The 14,973-nt window shown below is 37.4% G+C and overlaps 1 pseudogene; it reads left to right on the top strand.

Moving 5' to 3' along the window:
- The first annotated feature begins 2,984 nt into the window (after nucleotides 1-2,984).
- The window catches only part of LOC100766743, a 44,574-nt pseudogene continuing 32,585 nt past the window's right edge, over nucleotides 2,985-14,973 (top strand).

Here is a 14,973-nt window from a genome sequence, read left to right as displayed (position 1 = left end):
ACCAATGAAGGAATCAACATAATCAACATGCCAGTGATGGTGATAGCAATCAGGCGAAGAGTAGAAGTTTCTTCAATATTCTTTCCAAAAGCTGCCACCAGAAAGTATGGCTGAAATGGATATTTCTACTACAAATTATCTAATCAAGGCAAACATCTCTCACTGAGTTACCCAGAACTTGTGTTTAGTTAATTTGAGACATAGTCAAATTTACAAGCAAGTATAGCCAACACAGTAGTCTTCCTCAAAATTAATGGTTAGTCAAAAACATGGTAAACAATGAATATTATAGATAGCCTAACCATAGATTTTCTACTTTAATTGGACTAGAATGGATTTTGAGCTTGAGAAGTTTATAAAAATAATTAGAAACACACTGAGTTGGAGAAGGATTGTGGTATTATATTTTAAGAAGATATTATCTTAATAAGGTGTTTTTGCTTTTCATTTTATTGTATTTTTTCAAAAAGTATAAATAGATCTTAGAAACAAAAAATATTGTCACTGAGAAAAGAAAGCAGAAAAGGCAAAGTACAAATATCTGTGTATTTTTAAATCCTATTTTGCTTATTCAAAACTTTTTAATATCACAGCTTTTCAGAAAATGGACTCCTTAATTATTACCATATGTGTCATATGAACTGTTTAAAATCTTCATGCAATTTTTTGATAAAAGCATAGAAATTCATTAAACCCAGAAATATAAAACACATCAAGGGAAACAAATTTATAAAATCTAAATTAGAGCTGAAATAGATATTAACAATTGTTTTTGATGAAATTGTTTACAATTATGAAAGTGGTGAAGAGAGAAAATTATGAACATCAAGTATTCAAAGTTTCAGAGAAAGTTCATATCCCAAATGAAACTCTGACTTGATATCTTTTTACAATGCTTTCCCCACTAGCTCTTGATACATTTATCTCAAGTTTTTGTTTGATATTTTGTTGTTTTTTGTTTTGTTTTTCACTGGTTTTACTATGTATTTCATAGTTCTCCCATTTCATCACCTAAAGTATTTATATTATGCCATAATCATCAAAAATTTGTGGCTAATGTAATTAGCAGTTAAATGTGTTTTCATATATATTAAGATCGTTTTTTCACATTTCTTTCACAGCAGCAAATATTTAGCATTTGTTTTTAATTACTTAATACATTTTTGTAAAATCTAAACCAAACAAATAGTGCTAAATTTTACTTTGACATGGGATATCTTAATATCTGAACTTCTCTAGAAATATAATTGTGCATCTCTGTTATATCAATTAAAATGCTGTATTTTATATTGTATTTTCCTAAGTATGTAGGAATTTCAAAGTGTTTTCAGTCATTTCAATTGTGAGTCACCATGTGGGTTCTGGGAACCACACCTGAGTCCTCTGGAAGAGTAGACAGCGTTCTTACTCACTGAGCCATCTCTTCAGCACCTCCAGCCATGAGCTTTTGACCAGGTTTACAGTAATAGGCATACACTTCCTTCTTTGGAACAGGCTACAAATCCAATCGGAAAGCAGTTGTTTACCCACTTAAAAGTGGTAGCACCACCAACCCACTATCCCATCCCCTTTCTGCTCCCCAAAGAGGGTGAGGTCTTTCATGGGGGATCTTCAAAGTCTATCATATCATTTAGAGCAGGGCCTAGACCCTCCCCGATGTTTCTAGGCTGAGAGAGTATCCCTGTATGTGGAATGGATGCCCAAAGTCCATTTGTGTACTAGGGATAAATACTGATCCACGACCAGAGGCCCCAAAGATTAACCAGACCTCCAAACTCACATCCTCCTTCAGGTGTTCATGACCAGTCCTATGCTGGTGTCCCAGCTATCAGTCTGGGGTCCATGAGCTCCCCCTTGTTCAGTACAGCTGTTTCTGTGGGTTTCTCCAGCCTGGTCTTGACCCCTTTGCTCATGACTCCTCCCTCTCTGCAACTGGATTCCAGAGTTCACTTCAGTGTTTACCTGTGGGTGTCTGCTTCTGCTTCCATTAGCTGTTATATCCTGCATGGCTCCAGGGACTTAGGCCTGACTGGGGAAATAAAGGGATGAGGAAAACACAGACACACAGACACACAGACACACAGACACAGACACACAGACACATAGACACACAGACACACAGACACACAGACACACACACACACACACACACACACGAGAGGTGGCGGATGTTGGAATCAGGTGGACTGTTCTCTCTGATGCAAAACCACAGCACCCTACAAGCTTGGCATATCTATTATGCACAGTTGGACATAGAGGTGTGTTTATTGCATACAACTGAGCCTGGAGACAGGGTTATTGCAAATAAACAAGGGATGAGGGTTTATAATATACAGGTGGCTCATAGATGCAGGTTTAACTACTCTAGGTAGGAGCAGCCTCTGTAGGGAAGCAGTCCTCAGGCCATAGACATGCAGAGGGAGAAAGCTATGTTGGATATGTTTAGCACACACTATCAACATCCACACATAGACCAGAGGAAGCCTTTGCTATCGCTCTGAGCCTCATCTAGTGGGGAGGGAGAGGAGTAACCATTTTCCCATGGGTCTGTGTCCTTGGCATAGCCATGCTCATGTCAACAACACACATCTACTCAGGACCTCAATCACTTGGAGCTTTCCTTCTCCCCACAGATGTGCTGTCAAACTGCCTTCTGAATAGGTTAGCTTATGCCCATAGACTAGTGCTGCTCTCAGTCTTGGTCAGAGCAGCTACTGTTTGTAGTGGCTAATGGCAATTGCAGAGACTTGAATCTGGTCAAAGTGCTGAAAATACTTTCGAGTGGCCAATGAGGCATTCATATGACCTCCTTCAAGACTCCCAGGGGGCACAGAGGAAGACAGATAGAGAGAATGTAAAAGTCAGAGGATGGGCACAAATGCTATGAAGTTTTGTCCTTGGGAAATGACATGGCCATTGTACTCATGACCTCAAAACAGTCATGGACACCTGCTTAAGATGGGGCCATCAGCATCCCATCATAGATGGGGAAAGGGTTCATGAAGAGGGCTTTGGAGTCAATGGTTGCTGAGGAAGGGAGAGCTATTTTCATCAGTGCTGTAACTACTGGTAAGCTGCCCATGTGCCTTGGTATAACCCCCACCGATGTTCATCTAAGTAACTCTAATTAAATTCAGTTGGTGGAAAACAAAGCAAGGGAAACCAGGACAAAAGGTGGAGGCAGACTGTTACAAAGAAGGGAGGGTTCAGTGACTAAGAGAGAGGGGGAGGAAGATGTATGAAGCTATCAAATAATTTTATTTTATTTTTTATAAATTTTTATTTTAATTATAAACAATCTTATTTTACATATCAATCCCAATTCCCTCTCCCTCCCATCCTCCCATGTCCCACACAAACGCCCATCCCACTCCCAACCACTCCCAAGGGATGGTGAGGCCTTCCATGGGCATCATCAGTGTCTGTCATATCATTTGGGGCAGGGCCTAGGCCCTCCCCCATGTATATAGGCTCCCAAAGTCCATTTGTGTATTAGAGATAAATGCTGATTGCATTGCCAGAGGCCCCATAGACTGCCCAGGCCTCCCAACTGACACATACTTTCAGGGGATCTGGTTCAGTACTATGCTGCCTCCCCAGCTGTCAGACTGGTGTCCTTGAGCTAGCACTTGCTCAGGTCAGCTGTTTCTGAGATTTTACCCAGCTTAGTCCTGAATCTGTTGCTCATCACTTCTCCCCCTCTATGACTAGATTGCAGGAGTTTGGCTCAGTGCTTAGCTGTGGGTATCTGTTTCTGCTTCCATCCACCTACTGGAAACAGGCTCTAGGATGGCATTTAAAGTAGTCTCCATTCTTATTATAGGGGACGAGTATTTAAGTAGCCTTTCCACTACTGTTTAGATTCTTAGTTGGGTCAAACTTGTGGATCACTGGACATTTCCTTAGTGCCCGATTTCTCCTTAAACCTAAAATGGCTCCTTCTATTAATGTATATCCTTTCTTTGACACAGGGTTTTGGGGGCTGAAAGGATGCTAGGTAGTAGGGCAGCATCAGAGGAGAAGACATGAGACACAGAGCAAGCAGGATGGGAGTTATGTTTATGAAGTAAGATGAGCCTCAGGGTACAAAATAGATTTATATAATGGGGTTAATTTTTGTTATAAAAGCTAGCTAAAAACAAACTAAGCTATTGATTAGTTAATTAATATTAATTAATTTAAATTAATATTATGTCTCTGTGTTGTTATTTGGGGAGTGGTTGGCAGGACAGAAAAGTATGCCTACAGCCAGCAAAAATTTTCAGAAATGTATTTTAGAATATTGCAGGCTACAGTCCAATTTACACATGCAGTTTCTCTATGTTCTAATTGATAATTTCTCTTACCTACATTCATCCACAATGCATACTAGCAATTTTTATTTTCCAATCACAAAGCATGTATTTTATGTTATTTTACTATTGTAGCCTTGCAAATTTAGCTACTTGATTTCTTCCTAAAGGAATTCTTCCCTGCCTCCTGTCTGATATTAGATCTCACATACACTTAAAATAACCAAGCACCCAACAATCCACCTCTTAGACCTTATTATAATTAATTGGTATTTATAATTATTGTTCACTTAGAACCCCCCAGTAGGTGCCATATTCCATGAAGACAGAGATCCCTATAGAAAAATCTCCATTATATACTTAGTGCCGTATGCACAGTATAATTGGGTAATTATTTTAGTAAACTATGAAGCATAAAGGAACCTAAAAATACAACTAAAAATATTCTTTCAGGGAAACATAAAACTGATATATGACTTGTTCTCTTTTTCTATAGCTGGGACATTGTGATGCTAATTTATGCTGACATATTTTTTAGTCTTGTATGCCAGACATATTTGACTATAACACAGCAGATCATGACAATTAACAAGATTATAGTGTGTATTTCAAAATAACTAGAAAATGGCCTGGAGAGTTTGCTCAGTGTTTAAGATGTCTTCCAGAGGTCCTGAGTTCAATTCCCAGCAACTACATGGTGACGCACAAGCATCTGTAATGAGACCTGGTGCCCTCTTCTGGCCTGCAGGCACACTTGCACTCAGAATACTATATACATAATAAATAAATAAATCTTTAAAAATAACTAGAAAAGAAAATTTTGAATGTTCTTTCCTATTATTGAGAAACGATAAATATAAAAGCCTGAGGTAGTAGAGAATTGCTCTGAAACACTATTTTCCATCCATGAAAAAACCATTCCACAACCTACTTCACAGTAACTGTGACTGCTGAATGCATACACAAGATCATGTGAAACAAATTTCCAGTGTGCATGATGAAGGGGCTCACAAATCCTCATATATAGCTGAGGAAGTATTTGCAATTGATGGTTGTGACAGGAGAGAATGTGTCAGTTTTCTTTTCAGATATGAAACCACTTCTATTTTAGTATTGAAACCATTTAAAAACAATACCTGAACCTGGAAGTAAAAGTGGCGGCTGAAAGGGGATATGGGAAGAGCTTAAAGGAAAGGAATGTGGGTACATTTGATTAAACCATGTCATGTGACTATATGCAATATCAAATGAGAAAATTTTTAAAAGAAATGATAAATTTTAAACGTGACCAATGTGCAAAATGCCATGCTTTAATTATTTATAGACACATGTATAGAAATACTACACTTATCCCCGAAACCTTTATGTTTTCATTCAAAAATAACTGAGAATAATTTTAAAAAGACATATATAAATAAATAAGTTAAATAAATAATAAGAGTATGAACTATTTTAAAACTCACTCTCAGTATACAGAGTCTATGCCACAATTTTAAACACAACCAGAGAGCAGAAAGAGAAAAATAGATGTGGAGAAAGGCTATGAACTATCAAAACCTGCCACCAATCACATTCTTCCTCCAGCAAGCCTGTACCTCCCATTAACTCTCCAACAGTACTCCCAACTATGAACCAAGTATTTCAATATTTGAACCTTTTAGGTAAATTTTCCTTTAAGCAACTACATTCCACCCATAGATGCATGACCATATCATGATGCAAAATTGGTATAATCTGACTTCGAATGTCCCTATAGTCTTTCTCCGTTTCAACACTTGTTAAAAGTTAAGTTTCCCTGGGGACCACAGCTAATATAAGGACTGTAGTACCTTGTAAATTTAAAAGAACAAATTGCATACTTTCTACAAACATTATCATTCCAAAGTAAAAGAATGTGATCATAATGAAGAAACAAATTACTAAAGACAGAACCCCCAGTAAGGCAAATACAAAATTTTATAGATACATGTCTCTTGTCAAAGGGCTTAGATTGTTCTGTCCCTTCACTTTTGCTGGCTACAAAATCAATGTCTCTCTTGGCCTGCTTTTACTTCCTGTATACGGATTTTATTGCAGGAAAACATCTTTGTTTTCTCCAACTTTGGCATTTTTCGCCAGTTTTGTCATCTCCAAGGTCTTTTAAGAAATCATTTTTTAAGTTTATTTATTTTTATTTTATGTGCCTTGATGTTTTGTTGTGAGTGTCCAGTCCCCTAGAACTGGAGTTATAGACAGTTGTGAGCTGCCATATAGGTGCTGGTAATTGAACCCTGGTCCTCTGGAGGATCTGTCAGTGCTATTAACCTATAAGCTATTTCTCCAGACCCAATATCCAAGATCTTTTAATCACCTATACAACAAAAGACTCCCTTTTACAGTTTCACAAATGGCCACACAGGCTTCCTAACCTCTCTTGGACTTCACACAGAGTCACCCTGGAATCATTCTGTTTGACCTCATTAATTCTATGAAACTGCAGGACAATTCAAAACCCTTTCAGTTTTGTTTAGTCCTCTACAGTCATGAAAGCGTGGATAGTACTACCAAGTTTGCCTGTCAGCTTGAGATGGCTGCTCACCTTCTTTATTCACATTTCAGCAATAGTTTTTATCAGTTGGTTTCTAGGGGAAAAAAAATCACAAAATCCTCAAGCTATGTTTCACAGGTTGGAAGCTTATCTAGGAGGGGCGTTGCCCTGAAGGCACCTTTTCTTTAGTTCCAGATTGTAACAGGCCTTTTTTTTTCTTCATATATCTTTATTGGCTGATATACCCCTATCTTCTTCTTTATCAAATTCTTCTGCAACATTTTGTCATTTAACCTCAAATCTCCTACCTTCCAGGATATCTCTGTTTTATTATCCTCTATCATTAAATTTTATGGGTTTGTAGATGGTATATTTCCATAGGACTTTTTGAAAACGGTTCTCTTTTCATTAATTGCAGTCCCTCTTCCAGGACATACCTTGGATATAATATTAAGCATTTTAGTTTTCATTTTCTTCCCTCGGTGTATGATTTATATTTCTTTCTTCCCTACTTGCTCTATTTCATTGTAGATCCACATAAGCATCATTAATAATAACCTCTGATTCAATATTGTGTAGTCATGAAATTTCCTCTGCCAGTGAAACATGTTGTTACTTTTCAATTTATCCTCAGGTAATATCTTACTACATGGGCAGAAGACAGATTATTTGCTAAAATATCACAGTGATGACTTCTATTATAATTCATAATATTGATGCCATCTGACCTGGGTCTCCAAAGCCTTTAGTTGTCTGAAAACTACTGTCTTCTGGGTTTCTGATAAATAATCTCTTCCTATAGCACTGAACTCTTTTTCTGGTCCAAAGTTCTGAAGTCTTCCACAGTCCTACAAAAAGTAATTCTGACAGGCTCTTCAGAGATACAGCCCACTCTCTGAAATGAAATCTGTATTAGGAACTTTTCCATTTCCATAATACGGCACTATGCCCCTAAAACAAATTATGAAATTAATTTAGTTTTCAATTTCCTTTTCAGAGGTAGTTAAATGATATATTTCCCTCATGGACTTGGATACTTGAACACTTTTCCCCTAGTTGGTACCTCTGTTTGGAAAATTTTTAAGTGGTTAATGATTACTGGATAAAACACATCACAGGGTGAATTTTGAGAGTTCATACCCTTGCACCACTCCTAATGTTTTGATTGTTTGTGTTGGTTTTTACTACAGGTTTGTTTTTGAAGTTCTTATCTTCCTGTTTCTTGCTTCAGTATCTAATTTCAGTATCAGTTTCCAGCATAGTATCTAATGATGACAGAATTACACTTATACAGTAGTAAATCACAATTCTCTAGTTGGACTTAAGACTTACTCACTGGGAAGGAATTTATGCTTAGTACTATAAGCCTAGTCAACTACCCTTGGCTGGGGAACTCATAGATCCTAAAGAAATTTGCTACTGGCTATTTACCAAACAAATATAATTTTAACTGTATGCTAGTTATTCTCACATTCACAGATATGTATAATTCATGTTGTTTATGTTAGAATTCAGAATTCAGGCATATGTACTGGCCTGCCCTTGGGGTTCTGACAAGATGCATCCTCAGCTGCAGCAACTAAGAGCTTCACTTGTGCACATTCACTATGTTCCCCTTTAAAATGGCCCTGCCAACCTCCCATCTTTCTCTCTTTCTCTCACTGTCTCTCTGCTTCTCTGCCCGTTTCCCCATGTCTCTCTCTGCCTGTCTTTTCTACAACTACTGTCCTCAGAGGCCAGTCTCTCCCCTTCCTTATTTCCCATTGCCTTTCCCCTAATTAAAAAAAAAACCTTTATGTGAGCTCTGTTGTAGGGTGTCTTTCTCTCACATGCCACTTTTTAAAGTACAAGAAAGAAGTTTCTTTATGAAACATATTAGGATTATAATAGTGATATACAACTGTTCAAAATGCAGAGAATCAATGGTAATAGGGCTCCCAGACATACTTGGTGCATTTCCAATGCCACCCCTTTGTATAAATTTCAGGGAAAATCACAGAACATGGGGCAGAAAGAATGTACATGACAGAAAACCCAGATATGTGCTAGAAGATATTAGTTTATGTCCAAGATAGGGAAGCTCTAACCCTGAAATTTAAAAAAAATATTTGCCTAAATTAGGCCTGCATCATGACAATACCTCATGACATGTCAATGTGGAAGTAGAAATGTCATGTTATTCAATGTCACACAACTAGAGAAATGATTGCAAGCAATCAAAGGGTATTGGCAGGGAAATAATCAAATTTATTCAGGTACAAGCTCCAAGATAGGCTATCCAATCATAAGTGGCCAGTCCTAAACACATATAGAAGCATATACATAACACTAATGTTCTCAGTATATAATTTAAAAGACAGATTATAATTTGATAGTGACTACAGTGGAACACTGGGAAGTCAAGTGGGGGAAAGATGGGTAGAAATGGTAAAAATATAATACTTATGTAGAATTCTGAAAAAATATTTAGATAGAAAATGTTCTTATAAATAATCCAATAATTTACTTTTGTTTGTCACTGCCATATGAAAAATATTTCATACATTGACCTTACTTGCATATTTTTATTTGAAATGGATTTAATTGGTAGATAAATTATGAAGGTATTAATACTTTCAAAAATGTTATCTAAATTCACCTCTTAGTATCTCACTTACACATTGTCTTAGATAGAATTTCTATTGCTATGAGGAGACACCATGACTACAGCAACACTTATGATAGGTAGGATTTTAGTTGGGAGGAGTGGTAGGGGAGGAAGGGAGGGAGAAGGGAACTGGGATTGTCATGTAATTCAATCGTGTTTGTAATTCAAATATATAAAAAATAAAAAACTAAAAAAATTAAAGGAAATCAGTAATTTGTGCTGACTTACAGTTCTGAATATGAGTCCATTGTTATGGTGGGAAGCATGGAGGCACAAATACAGACATGGAACTGGAAAGGTAGCTGAGACTGTAGAGTAAGACACTAGGCCTGTCTTGATCATCTGATACCTCATAGCAAACCCTCAGTGGCACTGACTAGAAGCTTATCTGGGAGAAATCTTTCCCTGAGGCCAATACCCTTTTTATTTTATCTAGCATCAAGCTTTTCTTTAATATTTTTTATCTCCTTGAACTCGGGATTTAGGACCACTAAACTTCTTGTTGTCTCATCTCTCCTCATTCTGTATTTTCTGTAATTTTCCTTTCTCAGCTTTATCCTTTTCACTATAGAACTGGTGACAAGACTGGTCACCAATAACCATATGACACAGACAATGTTAGATTGTTTTGAAATGTTCTCTGCCAAAGCTAAAAACCTACAACTCTTAAAATTATGCTCAGGATGACTTTTTGGATGAAGGCAGAAAGCAACTTTGTCTGCCAATATATCACAACAGTCCCTAAGCCACATAAATAGTATTCCCCTTGAAAACATCTTCAGCTGAGCCCCAAAAGTTCAAATCACCCTCACTAATACTGTCTTTTATGCTGTTACTAATATGGCCCATTAAGTCCCGCATATAGTATACTGTCACTTTAATAGTCCAAAGTACCAAAATATGTTCTTCCAAACAAAGCAGAGCCTGTCCTATCACAACAATACACCAGGCAGTGGTACCAAATTCTGTCTTACGGTTTCTATTGCTGTAAAGAGACACCATTACCATGGTAAAACTTATAAAGGAATACATGCAATTGGGGCGGGCTTACAGGTCAGATGTTTTTCCATTGCTATCATGCCTAGAAACACAGAGGCACACAGGCAGACATAGTGTTGGAAAGGTAACTGATAGTTCTAAATCTGCATCATCAGGCAGCAAGATTGAGACAATGAATGTGCACTGAGCATCTGAGATCTCAGAGCCTGTCCTCCGTAACACACTTCATTTTAAAGTGCAGCATTGTTTCAATACTCATAAATAAACTGTAATCTTTTCACATTTCTTTTTCTTCGCAGTTTTTATTTAAATTAGAAACAAGATTATTGTACGTGTCACTCAGAGTTCCCTCTCCCTCCCTTGCCCCTGCAACTAAATCCCTACCTGTCTCATACACTTTCTGCTTCCTAGGTAGGGTGAGGTCTTCCACAGAGGGTCTTCAGAGTCTGTCATAATCATTGGGATAGGGCCTAGACACCACATGTGTCTAAGCTCTGGGAATATCCCTCTATTTAGAATGGGCTCCCAAAGTCCATTCCTATGCAAGGAATAAGTACTGATCTACTACAAAATGCTCCAGAGATTTCCAAGGTATCCTCACTGACACCCACATTCATGGGGTCTTGATCAGTCCCATGTTGGTTTCCCAGCTATCAATCTGGGAACCAACCATCCCCCCTTGTTCAGGACAGCTGTTTCTGTGGGTTTCACCAGGCTGGTCTTGACCCCTTTGCTCATCACTCCTCCTTTTCTGCAAATGGATTCCAATTCAGTTCAGTACTTAACTGTGACTGTCTGCTTCTACTTCCACCAGCTACTGAATGAAGACTCTAGAAGTTAGTAATCAATCTTATTATCAGGGGAGAGCATTTTAGGTAGTCTCTCCCCTGTTGCTTAGATTGATAGTTGGTGTCATCTTTGTAGACAACCAGACATTTCCCTAGTGCCTGATTTCTTTTTAAACATATAATGTTTCCTTCTATTAGGGTATTTCTTCTCATTCTCTCCTCTATTCTTCCCCCAACTCAACCTTCCTGCTCCCTCATGTCTTCATCACCCCTCTTCTCCCCATCTCATTAGCATCTTCAACATAACTGGATGCTGGCATGTAGAAAACTGCAGATAGATTCATGGCTATCACTATACACAAAACTTAAGTGCAAATGATTCAAAGACATCAACATGAATCCAGCCACTCTGGACATATTAGAAGAGAAAGTCAGAAATACCCTTGAACAAATTGGCACAGGAGACCACTTCATGAACATTACACCAGTAGCACAGACACTGAGATTGACAATTAATAAATGGGACCTCCTGAAACCGAGAAGCTTCTGTAAGGCAAAGGACACAGTCAGAAAGCCAAAACAGAAGATAATAGAGTGGGAAAAGATATTCACCAACCTCATATCCGACAGAGGGATGATCTCCAAAATTTAAAAAGGACTCAAGAAGCTAGTTTTCAAAACACCAAATAATCCAGTTAAAAAGTGGGGTACAGAACTAAATAGACAATTCTCAATAGAGGAATCTAAAATGGCTGAAACTCACATAAGAAAGTGTTCAACATCCTGAGCCATCAGGGAAATGCAAATCAAAACAACTCAGATACCATCTTACTCCTGGAAGAATGTCTAAAATAAAAAAAAAAAACAGAAATGACAATTTGTGCTGGAGAGGATGGAGAGAAAGGGAACACTCCTCCACTGATTGTGGCAGTGCCAATCTTTACCTCCACTTTGTAAATCAGTATGGTGATTCCTCAGGAAAATGGGAATCAGTCTACAATGAGACCCAGCAATTCCTAAGGGTATATACCCAAAAGAAGCACATTCATATAACAAGGACATCTTTTCAATGATGTTCATAGCAGCATTATTTGTAATAGCCAGAACATGGAAGCAACCTAGATGTCCCTTAAGTGAAGAATGGACAAAGCAAATGTGGTACATTTATATAATGGAGTACTACTCAGCCAGAAAAAAAAATGGAATCTTGAAATTCTCAGGCAAATGGATGGAACTACAAGAAACCATTCTAAGTGACGTAACCCAGTCACAAAAAGACAAACATGGTATGTACTCACTCATGTATGGATTTTAGGCATAGAGCAAAAGATTATCAGCTAGGAAATAAGGAGGACTCTGAGACAGGGAGTCTTTGGAGAAGGGGAAAGGGACAAGATCTCCTGAGCAAATTGGGAGCATGGCCGGAGGGAGAGCGTCTTTTCACATTTCTTAAACAGACATGAACTCTTTCAACTTTTTGGACAACATCAGATCAAACCAAAATAGATTAGTCACTGTGTTCTCTAAATGTCCTCCAGTGTATGAATCTTTATCACTTTTCTCTATTCTTAAAATTTCTTTGTTTTGTGCAATATTGAATGTTTAAGATTATTTGTCATGTCTTTGGTTAGATTTCCTTTGTGTCGTGATATTTTGTAAGCATTACACAAGAGTCCTCAATTTTCATTTGGAGTAAAGCAGTAGAGATTGGGTGTCATTGTCATTAGTTCGTAACAATGATAACATCTGATTTATTATGCTGATAATGTTATTTGCTAACTCAGTGTGCTTTCTCCAAGGTTATCTCATTTACAATATTATTAAATTCTATTATATAGCCTTTGTTATTAAATAACTATGTCTAGCACAATCTTAAGGAAGGACCACTATCTGCAAGTACTCTTTGGAACTCTTTCGCAAATTGTTTTCTATTTGTCTTTTGAAGAAAATATTTAACATGCAGTACATAGAAACTTTGTGTTAGTAACTTTTTATTTGTTCCCAAAATATTTTCAGTATGCATTTTTTTCTTTTTTCTTTTCTGTTACAGTTATATGTTTGTATAGGTGGGGAAGGTGAGTAAGTACTTCAAGCATGTAGAGGTCACAGGACATCTGTCCTCCTTATGGTTTCTGTTGCTCTGACAATCATCATTACCAAAATCAACTCGTAGAAGACATGGTTTATTGTATCTTACCCATTCAGGGAAGTCAAGATAGGAACCTGGAGGCAGGAACTGATACTGAGTTTCAGAAAAACCTCTGCTTACTAGCTTGTTCCTCATGATTTGTTCAACCTGCTTTGTTTTGTATCCAATGACCAGGTATCTAAATGTGGCAGTGTCTATAATGGGCTAGGTCCTCCTACATGAATCCCTAATTAACAATGTATCCCAGCTTTCAGCAAAATAAGAGATACCGTAAGAGAGGGAGCAATTATAGGTTTAAAGAGAAATCAGGCACTAGGGAAATACCCAGGGATCTACAAGAATGACACCAACAAAACATCTAAGTGACAGTGGAGAGGCTACGTTAAAAGCCCTCCCCTGATAATGAGATTGATAACTGACTTATATGCCATCCTATAGCCTTCATCCAGCAGCTCGTGGAAGTAGAAGCAGACACCCACAGCTAAACACTGAACTGAACTGAAGTCCAGTTGTAGAGGAGGAGTGATGAACAATGTGGTCAAGAGCAGGCTGGGGAAACCAGCAGAAACAGCTGACCTGAACAAGGGGGAACTCTTGGTCCCCAGACTGATCTCTGGGAAACCAGCATCGAACAGATCCAGACCCCATGAATGTGGGTGTCAGTGTGGAAGCATCAGAAATCTATGGGGCCTCTTGTAGTAGATCAGTAACATTCTCATCCTAATTCTAATATATTTAGCCATCATTATATATTTGCAACTTGCAACTTGTCTGTTTCTGTAATGTCTCCACTTATTTCCAGTAGAACAATGACCAATTCTGTAACAGAGTGTCCTCAAAGAAACAAAGTACAACATTAGTAGGAATTTGAGAGTTATGTTAAATTTTATTAATGTGGCAAAAATAGATTATTCTATGTCTTCATTACTAGTAGGGTGTATTTTTCTTTATAAATTATTCTATATGTTTCACACAATCAACTTGACCCAATAGAGAAATCTTCTTTGGCTTAGCTGTGGTTTCAAGGAGAAAACAGCGGAGAGAAAGACAATCAATAGTTTTCGCCATTCCTATATCAGTTACTCCTACTATTTACTGCAAAGGAAACATACTTGAATTCTTAACAGAAATGCCTATGAATTCTTGACAATAACCTTATTGACAATAATTCATATTCTGACAAAATATCTTGCCAGACAGACAACAGTCCACAGATCCTGTTCCTATTTATTTATACAAAGTTTTATTGATATGAATTCACATTTATTTATTTTCTTCTGCCTATGGTTGATTTTCAATTAAAATGCGCATATTGAGTAGCTGTATATAAGGTTCAAAAAGACCCTTTAAAATCTTGTATTAAGTGGTACATCACAGAAAAATCTATGCTTGTACTTTCTTCACTGTATTCTTAATTGCCATAAAAATAAAATTAGAACTTTTATATGTCACCATTCATTCTTTTCCTAAACATAATATCTCTGACTTATACTTATAATGTGCTTAAATAAAACTAAAACATTTCTTAGGAATCATAATGAAGTAATTTTTCAAGTATTTGTACAGATATA

Source organism: Cricetulus griseus, chromosome X, assembly GCF_003668045.3.
Source record: "Cricetulus griseus strain 17A/GY chromosome X, alternate assembly CriGri-PICRH-1.0, whole genome shotgun sequence".
Lineage (NCBI taxonomy): Eukaryota > Metazoa > Chordata > Mammalia > Rodentia > Cricetidae > Cricetulus > Cricetulus griseus.
This window is presented reverse-complemented; position numbering and strand designations above follow the sequence as displayed.